Below are 27408 nucleotides of genomic sequence, written 5' to 3' on the forward strand. Positions count from 1 at the left end.
AGTCTGTTGTACAAAGTGCACAGTGCAAAATTGAAGGCGATGCAGAGCTTCTCTGTGCAGTACGAAATGCAGGCACTTTGATGGAATACAGTTCTGTTCTCTGTTAATGGAGTTGACAGGGGAGGTTTAGGTTGGATCTTAGGAGGAAGTTTTTCCCCCAGAGGGTGGTGAGGCACTGGCACAGGTTGCCCAAGGAGGCTGTGGATGCCCCATCCCTGCAGGCATTCAAGGCCAGGCTGGATGTGGCTCTGGGCAGCCTGGGCTGCTGGTTGGTGACCTGCACACAGCAGGGGGTTGGAACTGGATGAGCACTGTGGGCCTTTGCAACCCAGGCCAGTCTATGATTCTATGATTCTATGAGTTGCTGTCTCTGGAAGTGTTCAGGAATCATGGGGATGTGGCACTTGAGGACATGGCTTAGTGGGCATGGTAGTAATGGGTTGAGGATTGGATTAGGTAATCTTGGAGATCTTTTCCAACCTTATTGATTCTATGAAAGCTTAAGATTTTGGGATTAAGGGAAATGTAGAATTCATTTGATCTGTGAGCATTCATTCACATGTGTGCGTTGTCTCCAAAGTTCTTGTTCCTTAATTACGGCTTTGCTGTTGGTGCTGGGCAGCTCACTGGTGGACAGTGTTGAGAAGCATCCAGACTTGGCTGAAGCTTTTCACAGAATCACAGAATGGCCAGGGTTGGAAGGGACCTCAAGGATCATGAAGCTCCAACCCCCCTCCACATGCAGGGCCACCAACCTCCCCATTTCATAGCAGCCCAGGCTGCCCAGGGCCCCATCCAACCTGGCCTTGAACACCTCCAGGGATGGACGGGGCATCCACAGCCTCTCTGGGCAGCTGTTCCAGCACCTCACCACTCTCATAGTAAAGAACTTCTCCCTGACATCCAACCTCAATCTTCCCTCCTTCAATTTAAAGCCATTTCCCCTTGTCCTGCTGTTATCCACCCTTTCAAAGAGTTGATTCCCCTCCTGTTTGTAGGCTCCCTTTAGGTACTGAAAGGCTGCCATGAGGTCACCCTGCAGCCTTCTTTTCTCTAGGCTGAACAAGCCCAGCTCCCAGCTCAGCCTGTCTTCGTAGGAGAGGTGCTCCAGTCCCCTGATCATCTTTGTGGCTCCTCTGGATCCTCTCCATCAGCTCCCTGTCTTTCTTGTACTGGGGTCCCCAGACCTGGACACAGCACTGCAGATGGGGCCTCACTGGAGCAGAGTAGAGAGGGACAATCACCTCCCTGTCCCTGCTGGCCACCCCTCTGCTGATGGAAGAGGCTGCAGTTGTGCCTCTCCACCCTGCAGCAATTCCCACAAGTCTCCTGCACTGCCTTTTACCGCTGTTCTGCCAAGGAATGGGCCGGTGTGCATTGAGCCTGAACAAATGGTTATTTTGCATGGTTAGTTCACGTGTTTGCAAAGTCTGTTTCATGCTATAAAGCACTGGGCTTCATTTCTGATGAGCGGGTGTTATGCATGTGAGGAGGAATCTGCTACTGGAGTGTTGAGTCAGAAGTCATGGCTGGTGTGTGGGAAACTTTGCTTTGAAAAGCTGGCAGAGGTTCTTGGCTTGCAAATGGGAAAAGATAACCCTGCTGGGCTTCCTGGGCTTAGAAGTGGTGCTGTGCAGGATCTGTTCCTAGAGTTTGGTGATGTTGCACATTGTGAAAGAGGAATGGTGGGCATCCTGGGCTGCTCTGTAAATTAGTCAGCCTCTGCTTAGCTTTCTGTTATTAAGGAGCTATCACCTAGCCTTTTGCAAAATCTGACTTTGTACTGAACTTCTGAATTTGACTGAAAGCCATAAGTGTAAAAAAAAAAAAAAAAAAAACAACAAAGACAACTAAAACAAACAGATGAGGGCCGACCTTTAACTTCACACTTTCCATAGATGGGGAGTCAGGTGTTGGGGTGATTTGGGGATTTCCCATACTCCACCTTGCTCCAGTTCTGCCCTCACCAAATCCAGAGGCAACAGTACCAATTATTTTGGCAGCACCTGGCGCGGTCTTGGAAAGCCCCAGCGATGCTGTATTCTTATCAGTGAATTTCTCAGAGCCATTTCAGAGCTGTGGGAATTGTACACAGCAGGAGCCCAGGAGGAGGCGGTGTCAGATGCTGTGCAGCACAGCAGGTCAGTGTTGCCAAGTGGTCCTCGTGACACCCTGGAAGCAAAGCACAGCTTTGTCCGTTCTCTGACCACTGCAGAGTTGTGCTCTGCCTTCGGACTGGCGCGTGATGGTTGACATGAGCGCGAGGCAATGCTCTGCTGCCTTTCTTCCAGGGATCTGGCAAAGCTCTGAGCTGTGAATCCTGTAATGCAAACATGCTGAGTAACTCGTTGGATTGCTGTGCTGCAGGTGGGTTTGGATACATAAAGCGAGGTGGGAGTGTGCATACTGACAGTGGGTTTCCACTTCTGCATCTTTTCTTTCCAGATTACCTCAAAGATGAGCTAGGAAAAAGTGCCCAGTGCCAGAATACATTCAATTCTAACAGAATTTCAAATGCCAAAGCTGCATTACCAAAGTACAAGAAATAAGCACCCCTCTCCTCCTTCCTTTTATTCTTTTCTTCTTGAACCATGCAGTTTGGGGTTGATGGAAGAAGAGAGGGCAGGAAGGTTTCACAGAGAGTTCTTGCATGCTCCTGGTGTGTCCCACTCCTGCATCCGGGTTTTATTTTGGAGTTTGAAAGCTATGAAATAATTTAACCCAGACTACCAAGAGATACTAGATTATTATTGTTACTTTTTTCGTGTCTCCTAAGTCATTATTTGAGACCGTCAAGAGAAATCAGTTCCCAGATTAAGTTCCGTGGTAGTGTGGGGCTACAGGCGTGGCTTGGCACGAGCATCTCCTTGAATTCCTGTCCAAGTGGGATGGTTGAAGGCACCAGATGGATCAATTCTGTGTAATTAAGTCCTTTGGTCTTGTTACAGGCAAATTTGTAAGATGCTTTACATCCTTCTGAACAGGAAGTTGCTCTTGATTACATTCCTAGCCTCAGTTGCTATTTGTAGCATTCTGTTGAGATCCCCTGTGAGTTCCTGAGGAATGCTGCAAACCGGAGCAGACGAAGCGAATTCCCTGAGGTTGCACGGAAGGTCTGAGACACAGCTGGGAATAAAGCCCCAGTCACCCAACACCCCTCACTGTAACTGCTGTACAGGAATTTCCTCCTAGTGTGCTTCTAATAGAAACTGCAGGGCCAAATTAAGTGGACAGATTGCAATCGCTGCTGCTGAGCTGTCCCAGCTGTAGAATTACTGCAGCCCTGTGCTCTTTGCTACTAATTTGGGAAGTTTGCTGTCTTTTCCCCTTCAGTGCTCCACCTTTCTGCATTCCAGGCTCCTCGTTGTGGGAAAAGAGCTCAAATGACCATGAAGAGCCCAGATGTTGTTTCTGGGGGGCAGGAAGCACGAGGCAGCTACCCCTGATTTGCAGAGCTAAGAACAAGGAGGGTATTAATGTCCATCTACATTCGGCTTGGTGGGCAGATGAAGGAGGCACATAGAGCAGGCAGGCAGCTTGCTGGGTTTACTTCTCAGCATTTCTTTTTATTGTTCTCCTTACAGGAGTGCCTGCAGGCCTGAAGGGAAGTCAGGTCTCTGTTAGGACATGGGCTGGGCATGAAGTGAATGTGAGATTCCAGATGCTGTAGGTGAATATGAGATTAAGCTAGTATGGTGAGCGATAGGAAGGAAGGCAGCAGCTGTGTGACACAGGCCAGCAATAAACATGGTTTTATAAGGTTGAGAATGTGCCAAGAGTTATGTTGTTATCTACTCCTGGCTCAGTGATTTCAAGTCAGCAGTAGTGAGTGGGAGAGCACACATGGGCTTCTGGGGGACTGGAGAGTGTCTGGATGCCAATGTCTCTCATTATGGGAGGGTTGGAGAGGGTAGGGAACAACACGATCAAAGTACCTTTTGTTCCCTGCAGCATAGATTATAGTAATGTTGCTATGGCCACAAATCTTCCTCAAATTACTGCAGCCAATTCATGAATTTCCTTTTTTATTACATCTTAATGTTGAAAATCAGCTAGGCTGCCAGAAACCTTTCCCAAGGACAGCTCTACTGTTGGCAGTGTTGGGAGCTGCACCCGAGCTGGGGGCAGGTAATGAGTATTGCTGTACAAGGGGGATGCTGGAAGGAGAATCTCTTGCTGGTATAATTTTGGGATGCGTTTGAGGCTGAAGTAATTAAATTAATCCTAAATATCTAACTGCTCACTTACATCCCATGACTGCCTATTAATTAGTTACTCTTGTCTCCAGGGTTTTTGGAGTACCAGGGCAGCTGAGCCGTAGGCACTCTGATCCTGTAAGTGTATCCTGCTCTGCTCTGCTCCCTGCGGTGCTTTCTCCGGAAGCCTGGGGGCCAGGCAGCTTCCTCATCCCATGCACAGCAGCAGGGTTTCCAGAGCAGGGCTGTGACATCTCTGGCAATGCCTCCTGCTGCCACAGTGCCTGCAAGGCTTTATTTTATCCTTCTGTCTGCAGCTTTGCTCGCTCACAAAGGAGCTTGTACTGTACGGCGTGTCTCAGGCAGCCCAGCCAAACAAGTGACCCTTCCTTCAGCCTTCAGTTCTTTGAGACCTGAGCACGAGGGGGGTGAGGGACTTCTGTTTGCTTTTCTGCCTGTTCTCAGTCAACCATTCATTCCATCTCTCCTGAAATCACTCAGCCAGCAGAACTCCTGGCTTTGTGGGGGGAGAGGAAAGGAGCGGGGAGAAAGTTGGCTTTGGCTGTTTCACAGCTTTCCCCACTGGTGGTTTGGAGATTCTTACGTTTTTGGGATGCTAATGCTTTGTCTGACAGCTCCTGAACTGATCTCTGGGGTTGCATTAGGGCTTTGGGACCAAGCTGTAAAGAAGAGACTCCTAAATGCCACTTGTTCCTCTGTCACTGTCCAGTGGCCATGGGCAAATTATTTAGCTCTTTCTTGCCTTAATTTACCTAATTACTGCTTCTTGATATCTAGAGGTTCAGGTAATCTGTGTTGTACATTAAGTAGTGATGGTGAAGCTCTCTTGTCTTATGGTGAAGTAAACAGCAACACCCCTGTCTGCCATGTTTAATGTGGCAGCTCACTGTGTCATTTAGGTAAGTTTATCAGTTTGGTGCCCATTGAAATGTATCCTTGGTGCTTGGTGTCTTCTGAATCATGGGTTAGGCTTTTCTGATGGGAGGGAGAGGACCAAGGCTGGAGGAGCTGCATGAGGAATGGAGCTGGAAGCAGAGGAAGAGAAGGCCAAATGAGGAATGACAGATGAGGAGACAGGTTCAGACTGTAGGTGGAGGTTGTGTGCCATAATCCATTGCACTTTCTTCTTTGTTTTTACTTCCTTCTCCTGCTACTTGTGCTGACGTTTTGAGTTAATTCCTAAGAAAAGAAAAAAAAACCCAACAACCTAAACTGCTTTTGCAGCTTCAAAAGCAGGAAATCCTCATTAACTGCAGTGCAGCTTTATCAGCCCATTCTCATGCTGGCAGTCTGAGCTTTTCCTTCCTTTTTTCCTCTCAGAAAGAGGGCTGATGCATTAGAACAGGCTGCCCAGGGAAGTGGTGGAGTCACCACCCTTGGAGGTGTTTAAGAAAGGGCAGCTGTGATACCTAGGGATGTGTTTTACTGGGTGATACCAGTGTAGATGGACAGTTGGACTAGAGGATCTTAGGGGTCTTTTCCAACCTTACCGATTCTGTGATTGAATTCCCCTTGCCGTGTCCCAGCAGGTTGGTAACTGGTAACTTATGGTAACTCCTGGGAGCTGCAAGAGTGGCTGGAGAAGTCAAGGCTACGTGGACAGAGTTGGAGCACTCCAGCAGCCTCAGTATTGCGGGGGTCTTTTGTCCCACGTCCATGGCAAGTTCTTACATTCACCCAACAAAGCGTTAGTGTTCTCCTGCTGGATTTGACAGAGGGAATTTATATCTGGTAGAAGTCATAAAGAATCCCTTTTCCCACAGCTGACTTCCTAAATGACTTCTCTTTTCCCCTGCGTGACATTTTTTGCCATTATACAAAACTATTTATATGAAGTGTCACAAATGCGCGTTGAGAAAGACCACCTCACCACCCTTGTGCCACTAAATCATCTTCAGGGCTGCAGGACTTGGTTTTGCTCTGAATCTTTTCTAAAAATTTCCTGTACTGCTCCCTCTGTATGCCATCAAATGTAGATAATGAATGCTGCAGATCCTCCTTTTGAGTGCATGGAGGAGGAATGGGGATGTTTTTCTGGGAAAGGATCATGAGGAAGTATTCCCCAGCTCTGTTTGTGGGATCAGCGTTCAACATTCTTATTCTGTATTTCAGCCCTATCACCATGATTTTGATTGTTCTGAAATTATTTATCTGAAAGAGACAGAGGTTCATTATGATAATTCGCTTTTCACAGAATCACAGAATGGTTGGGTTGGAAGGGACCTCAAGGATCAAGAAGCTCCAACCCCCTGCCACATGCAGGGCCACCAACCTCCCCATTTCATAGCAGCCCAGGCTGCCCAGGGCCCCATCCAACCTGGCCTTGAACACCTCCAGGGATGGACGGGGCATCCACAGCCTCTCTGGGCAGCTGTTCCAGCACCTCACCACTCTCATAGTAAAGAACTTCTCCCTGACATCCAACCTCAATCTTCCCTCCTTCAACTTAAACCATTTCCCCTTGTCCTGCAGTTATCTCCCCTCCTGTTTGTAGGCTCCCTTTAGGTACTGAAGGCTGCACTGAAGTCACCCTGCAGCCTTCTTTTCTCCAGGCTGAACAAGCCCAGCTCCCTCAGCCTGTCAAATTATCACATTAAATATCTGTAATTGGTATTCTTATTATGGACTTGAAGTGTCCTGAGATTTTTAGCATGCAGAAGTGAATCTGGACACCTGCACTTTCTGTTGTGGTTACCTGAGTTGGGAGCATGTTGCTTACGGATCTCCTTCAGTGCCCCATCTAGCAAAGAATGGGTTCAGGGGAAGCCATGGCATGGATCCCGTGGAACCATGTGGCAGGGAGATAGCAACCACTGAGAGCTTTCTGTCCCTGGGATTGATATTATACTATTTGAAAGAAGCATTTGTAATCACTTTATAAAAAGATCTATGAGTACAGGATAGACCCACTGGGAAGATCGACCAGGAGCACACGTTTGGAGACTAATTTGGGGAACAGGTGTGAGATAAGGTGGTGCTTCTGCTTCTGACTGTGCTGCCTGAAATCCTTTGGAAAAAGGAAAACTTCTCCAGCATGGTGAGTCTTGCTTGTGTTGACAGCACAATTTTTACTCTGTTATGAGATCCTGTTACAACCAAAACTGTTCTCCCTGTTGGCCTCTCTAGGATGGCCAAGGTGGTTTTCTCTTCCATCAGGCAGAGTGAAAGCTCTGGTAGTGGTTACTGGCAGTGTCGTGGGCTTTGATGAGCTGTGGCATAACTCGATCCTCCCTTAATGCAAAGCACAGGCAGTGTTGTAGTGATCAGCTGTAACGGGATCTCTGCACCCAGCAGAAACTGTAATGGAGATTGGAAGTGGGTGTTGGCAACGACACCAAAGAGAAGGGAGGAGGGGAGAGAGAGGGTTTGGGAAGGAGCCAGAAATCAGAGTAAGGGCAGCATTAGGAATGGGATGAGAAGTGCCTGGGGAAGGAACGAGGACAGGTGGCTGGAGCTGCCTGGTCAAGGGAAGGTGACCTGTGCTTTTCATCCCTGTAGGTGAAACCATTTCTGCGTTTGTCCTTAACAAATTAGGAACATGTGCCATCTCTGCAAGGTAGCGTTCAGGGCCAGGCTGGATGTGGCTCTGGGCAGCCTGCTCGTGTGGTTGGCGACCCTGCACATAGCAGGGGGTTGAAACTAGATGATCATTGTGGTGCTTTTCAACCCAGGCCATTCTATGATATGCAGATGGTGCCAGATTCTGCCTTTGCATGCTCTCAGAAGTAAGTAAAGACCCTGTTTCATCTCCCATATCTTCTCCAATTCTGTGCATTTGCAAGTGCTTGACAAAAATACTCTGTTCTTTGTTGCCTTTCCAGCACCAGAACAAGCATGAAGGGATGAGCCAGACTATTGTCTGCGTTAAGCATTGATGATGCAAATTAAAAGCTACATTCAAGCTTTAGTCGTTGCTTCCTGGGAAAAAGCTGTGACTTGGAAAGTGTATTAGAGCCACGTTACATCTATATGGGACACTTCAAAAAATAAAATAATCAATTTGCAGAAGCAAGCTATTTAGCTCAGAGTCACTGGATTAGCACACTGTGAGCGAGGGAATACATTTCCCACTCCAGCTGCCTGTGTAGATGCCTGGAGCTTTGTAAGGAAATTTTCCACAGTCTGATGCACGCATTGTAGAAATAAGGGCAAACTTTGCTGCTGTTCTGAAACTAACTTTTCTCATTATTTGAATCTTTGACCAAAAAAATGTGTCAGGGTTTGTGCCATCATGTCTGAGTCTTCTCTGAGCAATGCAGGGAGCTGCCAGCCTTTCCGTGGGCTCAGATTTCCTGAAGCTTTGCATGTTTTTAAAAACAACAACAGCAACAACAACAACAAAGTATTTTTAAGGTTGAAGTTGAAATGGTGCAGCTTCCATCTGGGAACTGTTGTAGTTTTAATTTGGAAAAACATACCATAAAATGTCCCATAAAACCAGATTGTCCTTCCCAATGTACTGGCAAACGATTCTTATCAGCCTCTTCAGGCTCTCTGCTTTCATGTGTTTAAGCTCCATGGTATGTTCAGGGAGAGAGTTACAGTGGCTTTCAATAGAGGGTCATACATAAATTTCCACAATGGAGCACTTGGGGAAGATTAATACAAAGAATGTGTTAATAACAGCGAATCGGAAGTCCTTGCAGATTTTGCAGCGCTTGCTATGTGCAGGTAGCTTAGTGACCATAAAGTTGCTGTCTGGTTTTGCTTGTAAATGAGATGTGCTCTGAGGGCTTCCTTCTAACTTGGGAAGCTGTAGATGAGCACAAATGCTCCCTCCTTCCTGTGGAAGGCAGCTAGCACATAAGTGTTGGCCCTGGGCTAACAGTGTTGCAGACTGACCTTCTGTCTTCTCTTGCTGTTGCCTTGCTGTGGGAGCTGCAGGGCTTAAGAGCGGGTTGCCAGGAGCTCACCAGCTTGCTAGTAGCTTGCTGCTGTCCAAATGCATTGGTCGGTTTACTGGATGCCAGCATTTGTTCCTTGATTTTGTGTTGTTGATATTCATTGCATCTTCAGCTCCTTCCAGCATCACTGAGTTTGTGGTAGAGAGGCAGGACTTAACACTGTAAGACCTTACCAGGACATTTTCCTAAGGGCGTCACGGATTTCCCAGGCCTTGATTTGATTTCTTGTCCCTGAGCCTTACAGAGCCCATGCTTCTCCATCACCCTCAGGAAGATCACTTGCCTGAGTCATTTCTGTTTGATGGGACCTCATGGAGATCCCCGCTGCCAAAAGGAAGGAGCCCAAAGGACCAGCAGTGTCAGGTTGTATCTGCGTCCTTCACGGAGCTCTCTGTCTCTTTGTTGTATGCTCTCAGTGCATTTAGCTCAGCTGCCCCTGGGTTTGTGCAGTATGGGATTTCATGGGCCGTGCATATGGAGAGGCAGATACAGGCAGCAAGGTGTCTGGAAGTGTCTCCCTGCTGTTTTTCATCAACCCCTGAGATACCACAGGGTGTGCAACTGCTCACCATCTCCTTTGTCCCAAGCTGTATGTGTTTGAGGGATTGCTGGAGACTCTAAGAAAAAAAAATAACTGCTTTTGAGTAACATGAAATCCTGATTATGGAAATACTGTGTATCACAACAAGCATTCATCTTCTGCTCGCTCAGAAATCCTGCTGTGAGGGATCCAAGCATGAACACAAGGATGCTTAAAGAGAATTTTGCTGAAATGCACTTGTTAGGATGCTCATGTGAAACTGGTACCTTCGTGGCTAAAATCAATGGTTTTGCTTGCAAGGCAGCGTCTGTGCTGAGTAACTTTTATGGATGAGCAAGATGTTGAGATCTTTATCCAAAGGAACATGTGTCCTTAATTAGACAATGCAACAAAACTGCAAATTAAGGTAGGTAATGAGAGAAAGGAGATCAATGCAGATTTCATCTGGGAAAGATAAATGGTTTCTAAGCATCTTCCAGCCACAATTTCCCTGTGGGAATAGATGGTTGTTGATGTAAAACCTCTCTGCTGTTTGGCCAGCAGTTTGCTGGTCGGTGCAGTTGGGGCTGATGGAAGTAGTCATTATTAAAAGCTTGCCAGGTGCTCTGTGTTTGAAAACCTTATTTTCAATGGCTTATGTTTTGTCAAACATCGTTTCGGCGAGTTGTCTGCAAAGGGATGTGCTGCTTGGGAATGCTCCAGTGAAAACAATTCAGCTGTTGTGGAGAACGAGGCTGAGAAAATACACAGTTCTTACACTGAAAAAAATAAAACTGAAAGCACAGTGACCATTTTTTCCCTTCTAAGCTGCCTTGCCCCTGCTCTTGGGAGCAATGACTTGATGTTTGGCAGATGTCTCTTTTGCAGTTCCCATGCAAATCCACCAAAATTGAGCCAATTTGGAAATGTGCTGGGGAATAGGGGCAGGGAGTTGGAGCAGGAGAGAGAAAAGATGTGTTGCTTAAGCACACTGCGCGCTGTGAGAGTATCGTTCTCAGAGCACTGGGTGCTTTTTGGAGACCCCGTATCTGGTTGTGCAAGGTTAGTGGGGCTTGTGCTCTGTGTGTGTGAAAATATGTATGCGTGTATGGTTGTATGTCGGTGAAGGCAGTAAAATGTGTATCTGTATGTGGGCACATTGAGATCTGAGTCATTTCTAGCTTAGTAGAAGCTGCTGTTCATGGAATCACGGATTCACAGAATGGCCAGGATTGGAAGGGACCTCAAGGATGATGAAGCTCCAACCCCCCACCACACGCAGGGCCACCAACCTCCACATTTCATAGCAGCCCAGGCTGCCCAGGGCCCCATCCAACCTGGCCTTGAACACCTCCAGGGATGGACGGGGCATCCACAGCCTCTCTGGGCAGCTGTTCAGCACCTCACCGCTCTCATAGTAAAGAACTTCCCCCTGACATCCAACCTCAATCTTCCCTCCTTCAATTTAAAGCCATTTCCCCTTGTCCTGCAGTTATCACCCCTTGCAAAGAGTTGATTCCCCTCCTGTTCCCAGTCCCTCCCTACCTCTGAGCCTCGTAAGGCTGAAAGAACCCTCTTCTCAAATTCTTACGCTTAGATTGGCTTTTTTTCTAAGTTAATTTTGTTTAATGGTCAGTAGACAATCAGATTTATTTTTAAGGATGACTTTTCCCACTTAATTCATTCTTCCATAGTGAAAAGAAATGGGCTGGATTATCTTGTGCTTTTAGGTGGGAGTATGCTTTCTGTCAACTTGTGGTATATCACAGCTGTGAACAAGTTCAGTGTTGGGTGGCTGGGCCGTGCCAGAGCTGTTGAAGGAGGTTTAAGCTCTCATCTCTGCTCATTTCTTTACCAGTATGAGAAATAAAAGTCACATAAAGGCTGTGATAAAGCTGCAGCACTGCAGATGTGATCACAGTAGTTCATAGTAAGTTTGAACGTAGTAATTCATAGTAATAACTTCATCCTGGCTATTCTGATGATCTTCATTGAGTGCAGAATTGGTGCTGAGAAAATCTGTGGGCTTCAGAAAACCGATGGAGTCATAAATCATTGTTAGAATATGATAAATGGCTTGGAGTAATCCAGATGACTTTATGAAACCACCGCTCCCACAAACCGGATTTGAAGCATTCCAGGACAGAGGCTTTGCCTGGAGAGATGTGGGCACTGGGAAGAGGTTTGGGGCTTGTTCCAGCCCACCAGCCTGCTCGAGTTCCCAGAGCGATGGTGCAGCAGTGAGTAATGCCATCTATGGATGTGCAAGTAGGGGATAGGGAAAAAGGATGTTTTGACTTCCCAAAGCTGATTCCATGGGGATACTGGTGAAGTAGCTTCTATAGCTCTCGTATCCGTACTTTTAAAATAGACGTGGGAAAAGCTAAAGAACATGTGCAGAGAGCAGCAGGGCAGGGGAGAAGGGGGAGAAAGATCTGGACTTGAACTTCTTAAATCTCCTGCTGTGTCTGGAACAAACAAAACCGAACTCCCTTGCTTGGGGAGAGAGTGCTGGGTACTGCCAGGTCTGCTGGAGGTGATGAGAAGTTTGAGTGGTTCAGAGTGGGAAGTTAGGAGATAGGCACTGCTGTGATTGGGCATTGGAGGAAATGACCAGGAGGGGATGGATTCTGTCTCTTTGGGCCAAGCCTCAGTGCTACTTTGGAGGTCCTGTGACTAAAAGGAGGTATTTGGGCTCACTGGGAGACACGCAGCCACGCTTTATCTGTGGGGATGCTGAGATGCAGAGATGCTGAGTCTGTTCTGCTCATGCAGAAAGCCCGTGGCATGGTCACAAAGGAAGGCATGGGATGTATCAGTCCAGTGTCACAACACAGACCACGTCAGGAGGTGGCTTCTGAACAGCTTGTGCCAGTACAGTTCTGCACAGAGACACTGCAAAGGCGGTTTCTGTTCCCTTTTTCTGGGGGCAAATTCCCTTAGCATCATTTCTGCTGTGAAAGCAAAATGCCGTAGCGAGAGTGATTTTTGCACAGGAGAATGCTGGAAGTTCTTGCTCGGACCACTTCCTTTTGAATAAATTTCCACAGCTGATGGGAAGCTTAGGAAACGTTCTCAAAGGGAAGTGCTGCTCCTGTGTGCTTTGCTGCATTATCTGTCTGCAGCGCAGGGAAGGACTTCTGTGCAGGAACAGGCTCTAAATGTGCCTCTTGCTTTTCTCTGAAGCAGCTAATTTACCCCTGCTGGGCATCCCTCTGCTTGCATGCTAATTATTCATGCCACCCAACTGCTCTAATGTGAAAAGGATGTGTGATATCTCCAACAGGGGGTTGGATGACTTTGGGTAAAGCAGCACAAGCCAACCACAGAGGACCTTCATTTGAAGATCCAATGTTTATCCCTAAATGTCTTCTTGAGCAAGCAGTAAGCAAATGGCTTCTATCTGAAAGTTCTTTTCTCCTGTGTTACAAAGGATTTTTTCCTTGGCTATCTTTTTCTTCTGCAAAAACGAATCCTGGCACTGTTCTGCTCCTTATCCACCTTATTTCTGCATGGAGCATCCTTGTGCACTTGTCCTTTTCTCATATCAAGCCCCACTCTCTGCAAAGCTCTCATCATAACAGCTCAACTGGCTGACTTGAGCACGTGGAAGGAATTGAGGGATTGTTTAGAGGAGAGCTTTGTCAGTGTGGGATTTCAGTGGTCACTTGGTCATTTAAAGGCACGTGATCAAGAGTTGTGTCTCTGTGCCTCATCGTCATTCTGGCATAACAACAGGCACCCCAAATGGTCCCTCATTTCTAGCTCTATTCTCCACATTCTTTTCCAGAGTATTAATATGCTGGGTAGTCTGTGTGCTCAAACGAGGCATAAACAATTCAGACAGCAAATGCTGAGACCAAGTAGACCAAGTGTAGTTAATGGGCCCAGATGGTTATGTTGCCAGTTTTATGTGACGTTGCCTGCATTAGCCTGGAAAACTTTCAGCTCTTAAATATCAAAGAGCTCTATTTAATGTTTTGCATTGTCCAAACTTCCACTGGACTTTTGCATCTCCTTAATATCATTTAGTGCAGCAGAAGCTGGAGGGTCTGCTGTAGGTTCAACAGAAATATGCATCTACCTAAGTGCAGGAGAATGGGCTTAAATAGCCATGCTGAAAGCAGGTTTTAGATACATAATAGCATGTGGGACAGTATGGAAAATAATGATGGTACAGGCAGGTGAGTGAGATAAAAAAGCAGCGTGGATGAAAGCCTTGAAAGAAAAGAAAATAGGGAAGCAAGTGGATGTAATTGTCAGGAGAAGATGAGATGAAAGCAGATTGTGTTGGTTTTGGTACTGAAGGGTGAAAGTAAAAGCTTTTCAGTGGATATTGAAAGGAGAAGTGGAAAAAATGGTCACATTTAGCAAGCTGCAGAAGAAGGAGGTCAGAGGAGAGGACTGATACATCCAAATATTCCACAACATTGCCATTAGGTTTCTGCTTTGTTTTCCCTAGCTCCTGGTAAGCACATTGCTCACGGCCACCTGGGACTGCAAATTCTCCATCCTCAGTTCCTGCTGGATGGAAGGTGAGCTCAGCTGGGTCTGCATCTGAGGTGCTGGGTTTAATTTCCAGAAGGATCTTATTTGTTTACATTGGAAATTTCCCATCTCCAACACCTGTTACAATCATGAAATCTTTAAGGTTGGAAAGGACCTCTCAGATCCCCAGGTTCAACCCAACCCACCCCACCATGCCCACTGCCCATCCCTCAGTGCCACATCCCCACGGTTCTGGAACACCTCCAGGGATGCTGACCCCACCACCTCCCTGGGCAGCTGTGCCACTGCAGCACTACTCTTTCAGAAAATAATTTTTTTCTCATACCCAGCCTGGTCCAACATACTCAATGGCTTAGCTTTGCCCTAAGCATCCATACTCTCTTATTTTCCAAGTGATTCTCACATGTGCATAAGCTCACTGGTATTCCTTCTCTGCAGCAGAGAGCTGCCTTCCTCCTATGGACAGCAGCAACCAGGAGCTGAGTTAAGGCTGACAGCGGTGTGAGCAGCAATGATGGTGAGCACGTCTGTGTGGTGTGTGCCATTCTCCTCCATCTGTGCTAAATGCAGCCCTGTTTGCTTAGCAAAATAAATGAGAATTAAAGACTGAAATGCAATTTAATTCACATGCATTTTTTTAACAACAAAACTCAAGTTTTGAGGAATGGAGGGATTTCTTATCCATGAAGTATATAATTCTATGCAGATTGCTGTTATCTTCAAAGACCTTTAGGAGCTTCAGCTCACCGAAGGCCAGCACATCAAAGAAGTGTCTTGGAGTGCCAACATGCAGTGTACAGATGGCACAGGGGTTCATGAGGCTCTGAGCCCATGGGTAAGGAGCAGATACTGCATTACTGAGCCACCATCTGACAGCTGACAGGTGACTCTCTGCATCAAAGGTGACCTGAAGCACTTCTAATGCAGTAAAAAATTGCTCCCAGGCTTAAGAACCACAAAATCCCATGTCTGGTTGCAAGAGCCATCTCTGCTTAAAAATCCCATGCTTCACAAAGCACATTCTGTTTGTTCCTACTGACTTCACAGGGGCATCTTCGGCTCTTGCTCTGGGCAATGTGGAACAACTCTTGGTGCAGTGTCTGCACGTGCAGAGGGTGACATGGAGGGACCTGCAGCACGCTAGGAGCTGACAACAAGCTATTTTCCAATAGAGCAGGCAGCAGCATCGTGGTTGGGGTCGGGGTTAGGGGTTGGGTGGTTTTATCTTGGAGTTGCTCAGGTTGTTGGTGTGGGAATTTCTTGTGGTTGAAAACTGCTGAAGCTTCTGTCTCTGCAGGTCAAATAAATTACCTGTAGAGCATCGGATCCTGCAGAAAACTTCACCTTCATAACAGGGACACTTTGGAGGCAACAAATAAAGCTGCCTTTTGCCTTAGGATACATAGGTTGGGTTCTTGCTTCAGCTCAGCGGTGTAATTGAGATGTGCAGACAGCAAGGCTGCCTCTTCCCATGCCCTAGGCAAGCAGTGACCTGGGTTCAGCTGCCTTCTGTCTTCTTCTGAGTTAGGATTCAGTGGTGCTTCCACTCTCTCCCAAGATACTGCGCTCTTCCCTTTTCCAGGTTAGTTCTCATTATGGGATGTAGGAGCGAGTGCTGTGCCGGGCAGGCAGGCAGGCAGGGGATGTTGGAGCAGTGTGGTGTGCTCTGCCCTGCAGAGCTGGGTAGGGCTGAAGATCAGCATCCCTTTCCAGCTCCAAGGACTTGAGTTGGTGCATAGCAACAAGTTGAAGGGATAACTGATGCAAATTAAATCATTTTTTTGATTGTCAGCAGTGAAGAGTCCAACAGAACCCCTACATGGTGCCTGGACAAAAAGCAGCTGTCACGGAAATCTTTAAAGCATTTTTGCTTGTGCCAGTGCTGTTTGAGTCTTTCCTAGCCTAGGTCTGAGCCAGTCATGCTGCGTTCCAGCCCTCTGCCCTCTTCTCTGGAGACTGGCACTCAGGGAAGTGGCATTACTGCACCTGAGCGATAGGGCAGTAGTGGGCAGGACACACCAAACCCAATTACAGTCTGTTCCATCCCTCTGCAGTCCATCCAATGGAGAGCCCATCACACGCCTCGGCAGATCCCACGCTTCATTTGTAGCCTAGGGGAGGTGAAGTCAGCTGTGTTACCATGTCACAGATGTGTGCAGGGCTGCAGAAATCAGTGTTTCCCATTTGCTGTGGAACCACCTCCCCTTCTGTCGAGCACAAGCAATGTCTCAGAAGGCACATCTCCACGGGGAGCACTTTGATAGCAATCTGCAGTTGTTGACTCTTGTTCTGTGTGTCCAGTCAGTGCTGTAAAGGCTGCTGGTTGCTTTTTTTTTTAATTAAATTAAATGGCAGCTTGCTAAGGGCCAGGTATTGTTGTGACAGTACCTCTCAAGTCCTTAAGCTGCTTGAATCACTCCAAGGAGCCAGCAATAAAAGAGCTAGAGTAAAATGTATCCCACAATGTCCTTCACTTCTGCTGACAACTGCAGTTTAAATTCCTGATGCAATCTTTTAGCATAGTTGGCTTGTAAGAACTAATAAAAAATAAAACGTAGCTGTAACAGCTTCTTGCTACTGCATCTCTGAGGGGGAGTGGGGAGAGAAACAGCCTTTGAGGGTGAGCTGGTGGTGGTGTAATACTGCTGCTGTTAGTATTGTACTCTGGTCGCTGTCACTAATATATCTTGTAAGTTTTACATTATGTGGTAAACAGAGTTTGTTAGAGAGGAGGCATTGCTTTTATTGTGAGGTGTTGTTCATCCCATGAGCACCTTTGTGTTAGAATTGTGCTTGAAAGACTCAGGAGAGTGATTAGTTGGGATGATGCAAGTTTGAGCATCGCATTGAGCAGTGGGTTAAAAGGTGCTCACCATTCGTACGTGTCCCCATTCTTAGGTCCTTTGCCCCAGGAGCAGTGTGTCTTGAGTTTCATGGACCCGGAATAAACAATGACTTAAAGAATTAACCAATATAGGGTTTTATTTTGTGAACTGTATGCATTCAAAGCTTGCACTAAAGCCTTGCCAGCTAGCACAGTGTGCAGGTGCTGGACTTGTGTCCTGTTGCTCGTGGGTTTTGCAGGACTTGTTGAAATAAAATCCTCAGCTGTGGCTGTTGTGTAACACCATCACTTGTGGTTTCTGAGGAACTCTGGAAGGAGTTTGCAGTTCTGGGAGGAGCTGGGATTGGAGGGGCCATGGCTATTAGTTCCTGCTTCTGCAGACACCTTGTAGCCTTTTGCAGATGGAAACATGCCATCCCTTGCAGCTTGCAAGAGAGAAGAGCTCCCTTTGCAGCGTGTTTACTGCTTCTCAACTCGGAGATGCAGGAGCTTGGGAAGCATTTTGCCAGCTGAACAGAAGAAAACAGAGGAGCTTTTATAGGCAGCTGCCAACCTCCGTGCCAGAGCCCAGCAGCAGCCACCAAAGCTTCTTTCTTGTCCCTGACAGCAGAGCTTAGGCAGCGAACATGGAACACGTTAGCAACGGTAAGGGTGGGAAGAGGGAGACTTGGGACATGCTGCCTGTGCTGGCTGCCAGAGCTGTGTGGGAGTATGAAGGCAGGATGGGCATGGCCCTGATCCACAGCACTTATGTTCTGAAACAAAAGGGAATGCCACATGCAGCAGAGACATCAGCTGCTGAGCAGCAGTCCTGTATTCTCAAGCTTCAGTTAGCAGAAGGTACTTTGTTTTCTTTCAGTTTTCTGTATGTTTAAATGATTATTTGCAGCAGAAGTGTGTCTGAAGTGGGTTTTGAGCTAGGAAAGAGGGATGAGGAATTACTGGGAGTCGCTGGACTTGAATGTGGATCTGGTGGTGGAGTTCCTGGGGTGTTGTGGAACAGGGCAGGGGATTTGTGGTGCTCCCCTGGGCATTGAGGGAGTGAAGTAGCTGCCTTTTTATGGTGGGAAATGGTTCAGTGTGTGTACTCCAGAGCTGTTGGCTGCCAAGTGCTGTCGTGGAAGTGTTTTATGCTAAGGGAGCTGAGAACATATTGGATATTAGGAACAGTTTCTTCTCTGAAAGAGTAATAATGCATTGGCACAGGCTGCCCAGGGTGGTGGTGGAGTCACCATCCCTGGAGGTGTTTGCTGCAAGCTGGCTTTGTGCTGATGGAGCACAGAGCTGGTGACCTTCATCTCCTCCCGTTAGCTATGAAAGACTTGAATTATCCCTTCTTTCTTGTTAAGAGCCTGGTATTTATGAAACGTGCCGGTCGCTTCTCGCTGTGCTTCTGTGGCTATTCCTCCTGGCTTGGGGCATCGTGGCACCCAAGGTGTCCTTTGCTGTATGCCTGTTGCCATGGCTCGTGTCCTCCAGCCCAGTTCAGCTCCATGGGAGCTTTGGTGCTTCACGAATCTCTTCTGGAATGCATGTTTTTAGCCAGCATGCTAATGGGCAGCATCTCTTGCACAATGCCTCTAGGCAATGGGTAATGTGTTTCTTAAGTACATATGGTTCTGTTTGTTTTTTGTATTAAAGAGAAGCACCCTTGAGATCAACACTAAGGGAAAGAAGAAAAATAGTGAAGGATTGATGTGTGATGCAGGACAGCTCTGAGCCAAGAAGCAGTGCAGAAGGTAAGGCACAGCCAAGCTCTGCAGTACGGGTCTGCTTTACACCTGCCATGAAATTGCTGCTTCCCTGCCGTATTTTAACCATCTACCAAAACATCTCTGTGATTTTCCAGCGCCGTTTTCCCTTCTCACCATGTACATTACAGTAATGGTAACAGATGGGGAAAGCTGGACAGCACCGGTGCGGTGTCACTCACAGCATCTGAGTCAAGCCCTTTATGTGTTTGGCCACCCACTCTTTCATTTAATCACTTGCAATTTGCCAAAAGCCCTAGCCAACTTCACTTGGCAGAGCTGCAGGCAAAGAAGTGAAGTTTCACAAGATTTTGATTTCAGCAATTTAAATTCTGTTTTTTTAAAGAAGCATTGATTGTCATGAACGGGCTGAGCTCACTGGCGTGCTGAGGATCCCAATCCTGGCACACAGCTCTGCAGGGAGGTTGGGCTCTGAAATGATGCGTGTGATCTGAACATTTCTCTTCTTACCTCAACAAACTTCATAGCCAAGGGAGGCTCACCATGTAGGGATTAGTCCATGGGCTGCTCATGCACAGCTAACATGAGGGTATGTGACTGACAGGGGAGCATGGGCAATCTCACTGCAGAGGCTGGAAGCTGCTGCCAGCAGCACATTTCTTCTTCCCCAACTTTCCTGTCACTCCTGTAATGAAGCCAGAGGATGGGAATTTGTGTTCCTCACTGAGCTGTGAAGTACTGATGAAACTGCTGATGGATCTGGGCTTGAACCAGGAGCCAAAGTCTCAAGGGTACTAAAGGGCTGTTGTATCCCAGGCAAATGTGTTGAGGCAGCAGGGTGCAAATAGCACATGAGTTGTTACTGGGAACACAGTTATTTAAGGTTGCCAGATCCAACTCCTGCTCTTAGGAAAACTTGGATGAAATGTAATGGCCTGTGACACAGCAAGAAGCAGACTGGGTGCTCTCAGGGTCCCATCTGCCCTCGAACTCTGCTAATCTGTGAGAAATCACAGCTGTGTCTCTAATGATGCATGACCAGTTCAAGCCCCTGTTTCCACAGAGTTCTCCAGGAGTGCTGTGTCCTTGTGTTGAGTTCGGAGCATCTGCTCCACATGTTCTTGGGTTGAACTGCTTCCAGCAGACTTAGCAACTGTGCTGGTGACTTCTTTCAGGAAATCCAGCCGTGCAGGTAGCATTTAGCTTACAGGATCATGGCAATTAAGCCATAATGGCACTCCTGTAAGTTGTCTTTTCTCTTTTTTTTTCATTTTTGTCCTTTTTTTTAACCTATTAACTATCTTCCTATCCCCAGCTGAAAATCTGTACATCTAGGGGATTTTTTCTGCCTTGTTTGAGTGAAAGAGTAAATCCTTTTTGATTTATTCCAGAGCAGCCCCTGAGCTCAGCTCCTGTGAGAGCCTGCTGACTTTGAGTTCAAAAGATCTCACTTCTTTGAGGAAGGCTGTGGTCTTCCATCTTGCCTCAAAGTTAAGCTGAAAGAGAAAATTCTTTTTTTTTCCCTTTAGATGGAGAGAAAATAAGCATGGTGTAAGGGAATCAGTTATACCTGCAGCAGAAGAGAATGCCAACATGCAGAATTTCAGGTTACAATCTGGTTGTTAGCATAGGCTTTGTTTTCAAGCACCTAGCGTGTTGTTCAGTGTTTTGTGGAGATAAAGACTTCCTTTTAGCACAGTGCTGTTGGCTGGCTGAGATCCAGCCTGTGATCTTTCATTAAAACATCTTTGCTGTTGAAACCCCTGGATTACAGTGCTGGCTAGAAATGGAAGTTCTAGCCCTAATTTCCTGCAGAACTGCTGATACAAGGCTTGGGCTGAGTTCTGCACAAGCTGACTACCAAAATTTCATCTTTTTACACTGAGTTTCACTGCAAGCAGGAGTGCTGCTCGCATTCATAACCTTATTGCCTTGTTAATACTTATAGGAAAAAAAACACTAAAAGGCCGAGGATGTCTCAGGTCTAACATCAGGTCTAACATCTCCCCTAGTCTCTGCATTGTTTATCTTGCTGCTCTGTTGTAGGTCTCTGGAGGTGAAAGCTGAGCTGCCCAAACGTGAGCCCTAGCACACACGTGCTGGGCAGTACAGGCTTCTCTTAAATGTGCTTTCTGATGCCTGGCTTCTAGCGTCATCCCATGGAGCAATATCAGTTTCAGCCAGCAGTTATTTGTATCAGCTGATGTCTTCACACAGCAGAGGAACTGGGAGGGGTAGGTACCTTCAGGTGCCTCTTACGCTGGACGCTGGCTGTGAATATGAGAAGTGATGTGCCGTGCTGACAGTGAGCTGTGTGCCTTGAGATGAGGTGCAGGCAGCTATTTGTGGTGTGTATTACAGGTATGGGTAGTGCAAAGTAACTGTGTCAGAGCTATTATGTGCTAGCTGTTTCCTGTCAGGCCCTCCCAGTCTGTATTTATGTGGTTGTTGCTACAGCTGTATGTCTTGAAGGGCAGGGGTAATAGATGGAAGATGGATCTTTAATATATAGAGACCTTGCTTGTAAAAAAACAGCTTCTTGAGCAAGGTGACCTTGGCTCTGCCTCTAACATGTGCAACCAGCAGTGGAGGGCAGAGCTGGTGCTGAGCAGTGCAGCGAAGGCTCAGTCAGATGTCAGCAGAAGATAACACAGCTTTTGTTGGTCTGAGGTTTAGGTGAAAGTGAGGGGAGAAAAACAGCTTTCTTGCCTGCCTCCAAACAACGCAGTGATTTGCTGGTTTGGGCCAGAGCAACAGCTAAGCCGGCCCTTGCAGGCATGGACGAGGTCTTGTGTGATGCTTTTTAAGCCATTCTTACCAAACGTAACATTTTCAGAAACTATTTCCAGGTTCTGTAGTGTGTGGAAGGTAGCAGTGTGTGTGCAAGCACTGTGGTGGTTCTTCTCCCTTTTCAGGAAAAATGCATCTCAAAAGCCAGCTGCATTTGCAGTCACTTTCTGGCATGCCACTGTACAGTAAATCTGCTCAGCTCGGGTCATGATACAAGGACAGGCAATAGGCTGACTCGCTTTAGTGCTGTCACCACTTCTCCTGCTCTCACTTCAGCAGAGAAAAACCACGCATCGACTTTCTCCCACAAGCCCATGTTCTGAGCCAGCAGAAGTAGGAAAATGTTTTTTTTCCCAAATCTAATTTGAAACATGATGACTGGACCGTTCTTAAACAGCTTCCAACTTAACAATAAAGAAACTTCACTGAGTGCTTGGCAGGAGCCTCTGTATGTAATTTAGATCATAATCAGATGCATTAACACATTTTATATGGATCTCGTGGGGGCCAAGAAGACGAGGTGTGCTGGGTAATTTCTTTCCAGATTTCTTTACCTGATTGTTTATTACTCTTGAGGACTTCATTTGTGGTCCAAATGTCACCAGCAGAATCCTGCTGCTTCACGTGGCTGCGTTTAGAGCAGCCAGGAGCAAGGCTTCAAATCACCTCATTGGCATTATCATCATTCTTTCCATCAAAGGGAGGGTGGGGAAAACACGGGAGAAGTGAGGGAGGCAGGGGAACAAAAGCAGGGACCCAGCTCTGCACATTGCTGACCCTGAGCTCGGTGAGAGGGAAGGGAGAGTGCTCGAGGAGCAGCATGCCTCTTGCTGAGTGCTGTCATGAAAGCTGCATGCGGGAAGCTCCCTCCCCACCTTTACACTGTAGCTCTTAGACATAAGTAGCTCCAATTTTATAAAGCTTCTGAAAGCTTTTCGGCAGTCTGTGCAAAGAAACAATCATATATCATTCACGTTGCTTCGTTGTTTTGTCAGGAATCCACCCATGCCAAAAGCATCTTTGTTGTGAAATCTTGCCTTTGACAGAGAATTCTGTTGCTGCTTTGATAAATGATGTTTTGCGTTTCTTTCTGCTCTGTTGGTTCGTATTATACTCTCAAGAGGTGGGAAGTGAAGTTCCTTGACACTTCAGCTTCTCCTTTGTACATCTTCCCACGTATTTCATGGGTATGTATTAAGAGATGCACTGGTGTGGGTGCAGGACCAGGTGGCACATCCAAACCCACACAATCTCTCTTCCCCTTTTTTTCCAGTGATACTGAAAAGTGGGGCTTGGTTGTAGAGTGCTGAGCTCCTGGCTAAAAGGCCTCAGGGTTTTGCTGGTGTTTGGTGCAGTGCTGTGGCACAGGAGCACACAGGCAAACTGCACCTGACAAAGAACCCCGTGCCCAAAACAGGTTTGGGTGCAGGGGATCCTTTGAGGTCAGAGGAAGAGCACTGATGTCTGTTGGGCTGGCTCCCTCTTTTTTTGGTTGCTTCTTTAGTACTTGTTTATCAACAATATTTTGCCAGGAAATGATGATGCTCAGCATCCTAGATTAGCAGAGATCTTAAAGAGACTTTTCCAATCGAACAAAATTGTGATGAAAAGTTGAATATCTGTAAAAACTGGAGAGAAGGGAGTCTCTCCCAGGAGCATCTGCCTTTCCCTGGGTCTTCCAGCTAAGTACTGAGCAAGGACATTATTTGCAGGATGTCCTGCCCCAAGGTATAGAAGTTAGAGTGGTTGGGCTCTCCTGAACAAACCCTTTCCCTCCATCTCCTGCTTTTTTGAATCATAAGAGCTTCCATGAAGGCAGACTGATACAAGCCTCAAAGGGTTTGTGCAGCAGGGCAGGCAGGCGTGCATCAGAGGCAGAAAATACCCCTAGTCCTTGACTATTTATAGCCAGCTCACAAGCAGGCTCCTTGCCTCCAGAGCCCAAGTTACTCACTGTGACTGATGTATTCTCCTTAGGTTTGCAGCACACAGTGACCAGCTTGTTCCTACAAGTGCAGGGTGATGGCTTCAGCTGACACAGCTTGCAGATCTGCTTGTGCTGGGCTTCAGCTGAGCACGGATGTGCTCTCTTGGTTGAGCTGCAGAAGGGGATCTGAGCTTGCTGGGGTGATGAAGGAAAATGAGTGCTTTGTTTTCCATTTTCTTAAGATCTCCTTGAGCTGGACTTAGGAATTATTGATTTTCAACCTTTGTACCAGAACACTATGACTGTTCAAACAGTTGCTCAGCTGAAACTATTGGATTACCTCTCGCTAAAGCATAATTTGATTTGGTTTGCTGTTTTGTCAAGGCTCTGAAGATAATAGCCTTTCATCTCCAGATAGCACGGATGAAACTGCTGTCTGGGGGGGCTGCACTGTTGCCTTCTGTGAGTTAGCTTGTTTGACACGGGGCCTATATGGCCTTCACTTGTCTTTTTCCTTCATGTCCTGCACGTATCGCCTAGATGGGTAAAGTTTGTTTGAAGGCATGCTAGTGCTGATCTGCTTGTGGTGGATCACAGCTTCTGTATTCTTTTGCACAGTTTGGGTAGCACCCTGACATTTAAGCCTCACATCTGAGGAAAAAAAAAAAACACCTGGGGAGATTCATCATAATTTGGAACTTTGTTAAATTCTGAAATACAAGGTAGAAAGTATGGGTGTTCTGATATGTGGTTTGCTTGTAAGGTGTGGCTGGTCCTTCTATATGGTAAGAAGAGCAGAACTTCTGAGCAGGGAGTCTGGAGGAATTCAGGTTTTGTAGCCTAATTTCAAGAGAATATACTCTGCGTGCCCATGGGATGCTGCTTAAGTGTCCTGAAGAAGGGCACGGACTTAAATAAGGCAGAATGGGAAACACTGAAACTCTTCTGATGAATGGGAATGGAAAAAAAGGTGCATTTTTTATCAATATCAGGCAGTAGGACGCTGGCTGTTGTGTATGTGTGTGACTGCCCTCCACTGGTTGAAATTAAGGTGGCTTTCCTTTATCAAAGCTCCTTTTTTTCCCCCCAGGGTTAGTGCGTGTCTTCAGATTGCCTTTGGAGAGAAGCAAGAGCACTTGAGGTGCAGGGCTGGGTCATCCAGAAGTGGTCACTGTGAGCAATCACCCAGGATCTAGGCAGTCACCCTGGGCAATAGGGAGCTTTGAGGTGGGGCAGCAGGAGCCTCGTTCACAGAAGCAGAATCTTCACCAAACATGGCCAGAGATTGCAGAGAGGAGCAGGTGCTTGCAGTGAGATGGCAGGAGCTTCCAGAGGTTGTAACCAGCTGTAGTGCTGTAAGACATGGCACCAAGCAATCTCATGAAGGTCTGGCAACTTGTGGGACACTCTAGCCTCAAAGTGAACAGCATACCTCTTGCTATATACATCTTTGTCGTCTGTGGATTTTGGTTAGACATCTGATAGAGTAAGCGGAAAGGAAAATTAATCTGAAAAAATAACTTTAGACTTTAGTCAAACTCAGTAGTTGTTCTTTCCAATGGGAACAGAAGAACTGATTTCCCTGGTTTCCTTTCATTATCCGAAAGTGAGTTTTGAGAAGAATAAAGCTTTTTTTTTTTTTTTAAAAAAAAAAAAGAGAACGAAAATCCTACTGTCACCTTGAATTCAAAGGCAGAGACTGAGCCGTTGTTTTTTTTGTCCTGCTGAGGCAACCAGAAGGAATCCAGTCTGGGATGCACAACTTGTGTACATTTCTGTGTGGGATACATGAAAGGATTTGGGGAAATGACGATGTAGTGGTTGAAAGGAGAGATGGGAGCAGAGGAATCCTTAAAATGTCCTTCAGTGTTGACCCAGCCCATCTAAGCTCAGAGCGTTGCTGTCATGGATGCATATCACCTCCTACAGGTATTAAGTCTTACAACACCACTGAAGCACCTTGAATTTTAATATGAAAGTGGTGTTTGTGCCTTAATTGACCATGTGCTCTCCTCTGTTAACCTCTAGGGAAATGGAGGAGGCTTCCTCCAGGTCACCAAATTATAATAGTTTCTGAAGAGTTTGTTTCTTTTTTAGCTAAGCATGAGAGTTTTATCCATTTCAGATACCTCCAGGGATGACTTCCGACTTCTCTTTGACATTTCTCTAAATCATAGAACAAAGCAGACTGGGAGGGATCTCTGGAGGCTTCTAATCCAGTGTCAAAGTGAAGCTGACTGTGAAGGTAGGTGAGGTTGCTAGAGGCTTTGTCTAGTTGAAGTTTGACCCTGGAGGGTTGGCCACCTCTCACGCTTCTGTTCCAGTGATTTGGTTTTGCCCTGTCTACCCATTTCTTGGGAAGCTATGGCAAAAACCATGCAGAAGGTCAAGGCAGTCAATACCATCTCCTCTCACCTATCAAGCAGATTGCTTTGTTGTATGTTGCCATTGAATTGGTGAGGTACACTTTACCTATGTACGTCTGTGCTGTTCCCACTTCCCCTTTCTGGCCTGGGCTTCCAGGAAGATTCATTCCATCCATCCTTGTCAACAGGCTTTAGCTTCCATTTAGGGGCTGGGCAAGGTGAGTACAGCCATTCCAGCTGCATTGCCAACCTCTTCATTCCCACAGATATTCTCCAGAGCAAACTTTTGTTGTCACAGTTAATGCTTGGAAACTTACTGCAGATAACTTTGGCTTCATCTTGACTTGGCTGCTCCAAGGCTTTCATTGTCTTAGCTAATACAGCCTTTACAATTGCTTAGAGACACTTAAGTTGTTAGTGTCTTTGAATGAAGAGATTAATTTCAGGCATCCCATTGCTAAGACACTACCTTCAAATTTTGACAGAGTCATGCTTTCCTTGCGAGGTGCAAAGAGGCTCTGCAAACCAGTTAAATATCAGCTAAATGGACTGTAACTCCTGGTGAGCAGTGCTGAGCTCTCCTGCATTGATTTACTGGTACCAGGCAGTGGTAGCAATTATCTGGGCTCCATGAAGAATCAACAGAGAGGGGTCCTAGGGCACGGATACAGGGAGGTACATCAGGAGTGCCTGTCCTTTAAACACATTATTGCTTGATTTTATCGATGATTCTGGGTATTTTAACCTTTCCGTGCCTCTGTTTCCCTGACTATAAATTACTTGTCTTCCTTTTGGGTTATTGAGGACTGCTTAGCTATAATGTAGAAAATGCTGTCAAGGTAGGGTGCCAAGTGAATACAAACTATTTTATGTTTAGTGCCTTTTGAATTCTTGGACTTTTTGTCCTTTTATCTGTCTCTCTTTTTAATCACACGAAATGGAAAGAAACCCAATCACAGCTGTTGCTGGAGAAGAATCATTAGGCTCATCCAGCTGGCTCTCCTGGGGCCAGTGTGGGTTGTGTGGAGTGATGAGGGGTCTTTCACTTCTGACAGCTCTCTTCATCGATCCAAGTGGGAAGGGCTATTTTTAGGTAAATGGACATCAGGCAGTGCTGAAAGAGAGCTGGGTTATTTTTGGAAACCCATCAGCGACAGTTTTGGTGGGTCCTAATGCAAATTTTGTCTTTGGTTGGGCTGTCTCACTTTGTAGGATCACTTTCCAAGGACGTGGGGGTGATTTGTTGAGCTTGTTTTGCAGGCTGAATCGGGGGATTGATTTCAGAAGCACAGAATCACACAGAATCACAGAATGGCCTGGGTTGGAAGGGACCTCAAGGATCATGAAGCTCCAACCCCCTGCCTCATGCAGGGCCATCAACCTCCCCATTTCATAGCAGCCCAGGCTGCCCAGGGCCCCATCCAACCTGGCCTTGAACACCTCCAGGGATGGACGGGGCATCCGCAGCTTCTCTGGGCAGCTGTTCCAGCACCTCACCATTCACATGGTAAAGAACTTCCCCTGACACCCAACCTCAATCTTCCCTCCTTCAACTTAAAACATTTCCCCTTGTCCTGCTGTTATCTCCCCTTGTAAAGAGTTGATTCCCCTCCTGTTT

This window comes from Tetrao urogallus, assembly GCF_951394365.1.
Source record: "Tetrao urogallus genome assembly, chromosome: 2".
NCBI classification, from domain to species: domain Eukaryota; kingdom Metazoa; phylum Chordata; class Aves; order Galliformes; family Phasianidae; genus Tetrao; species Tetrao urogallus.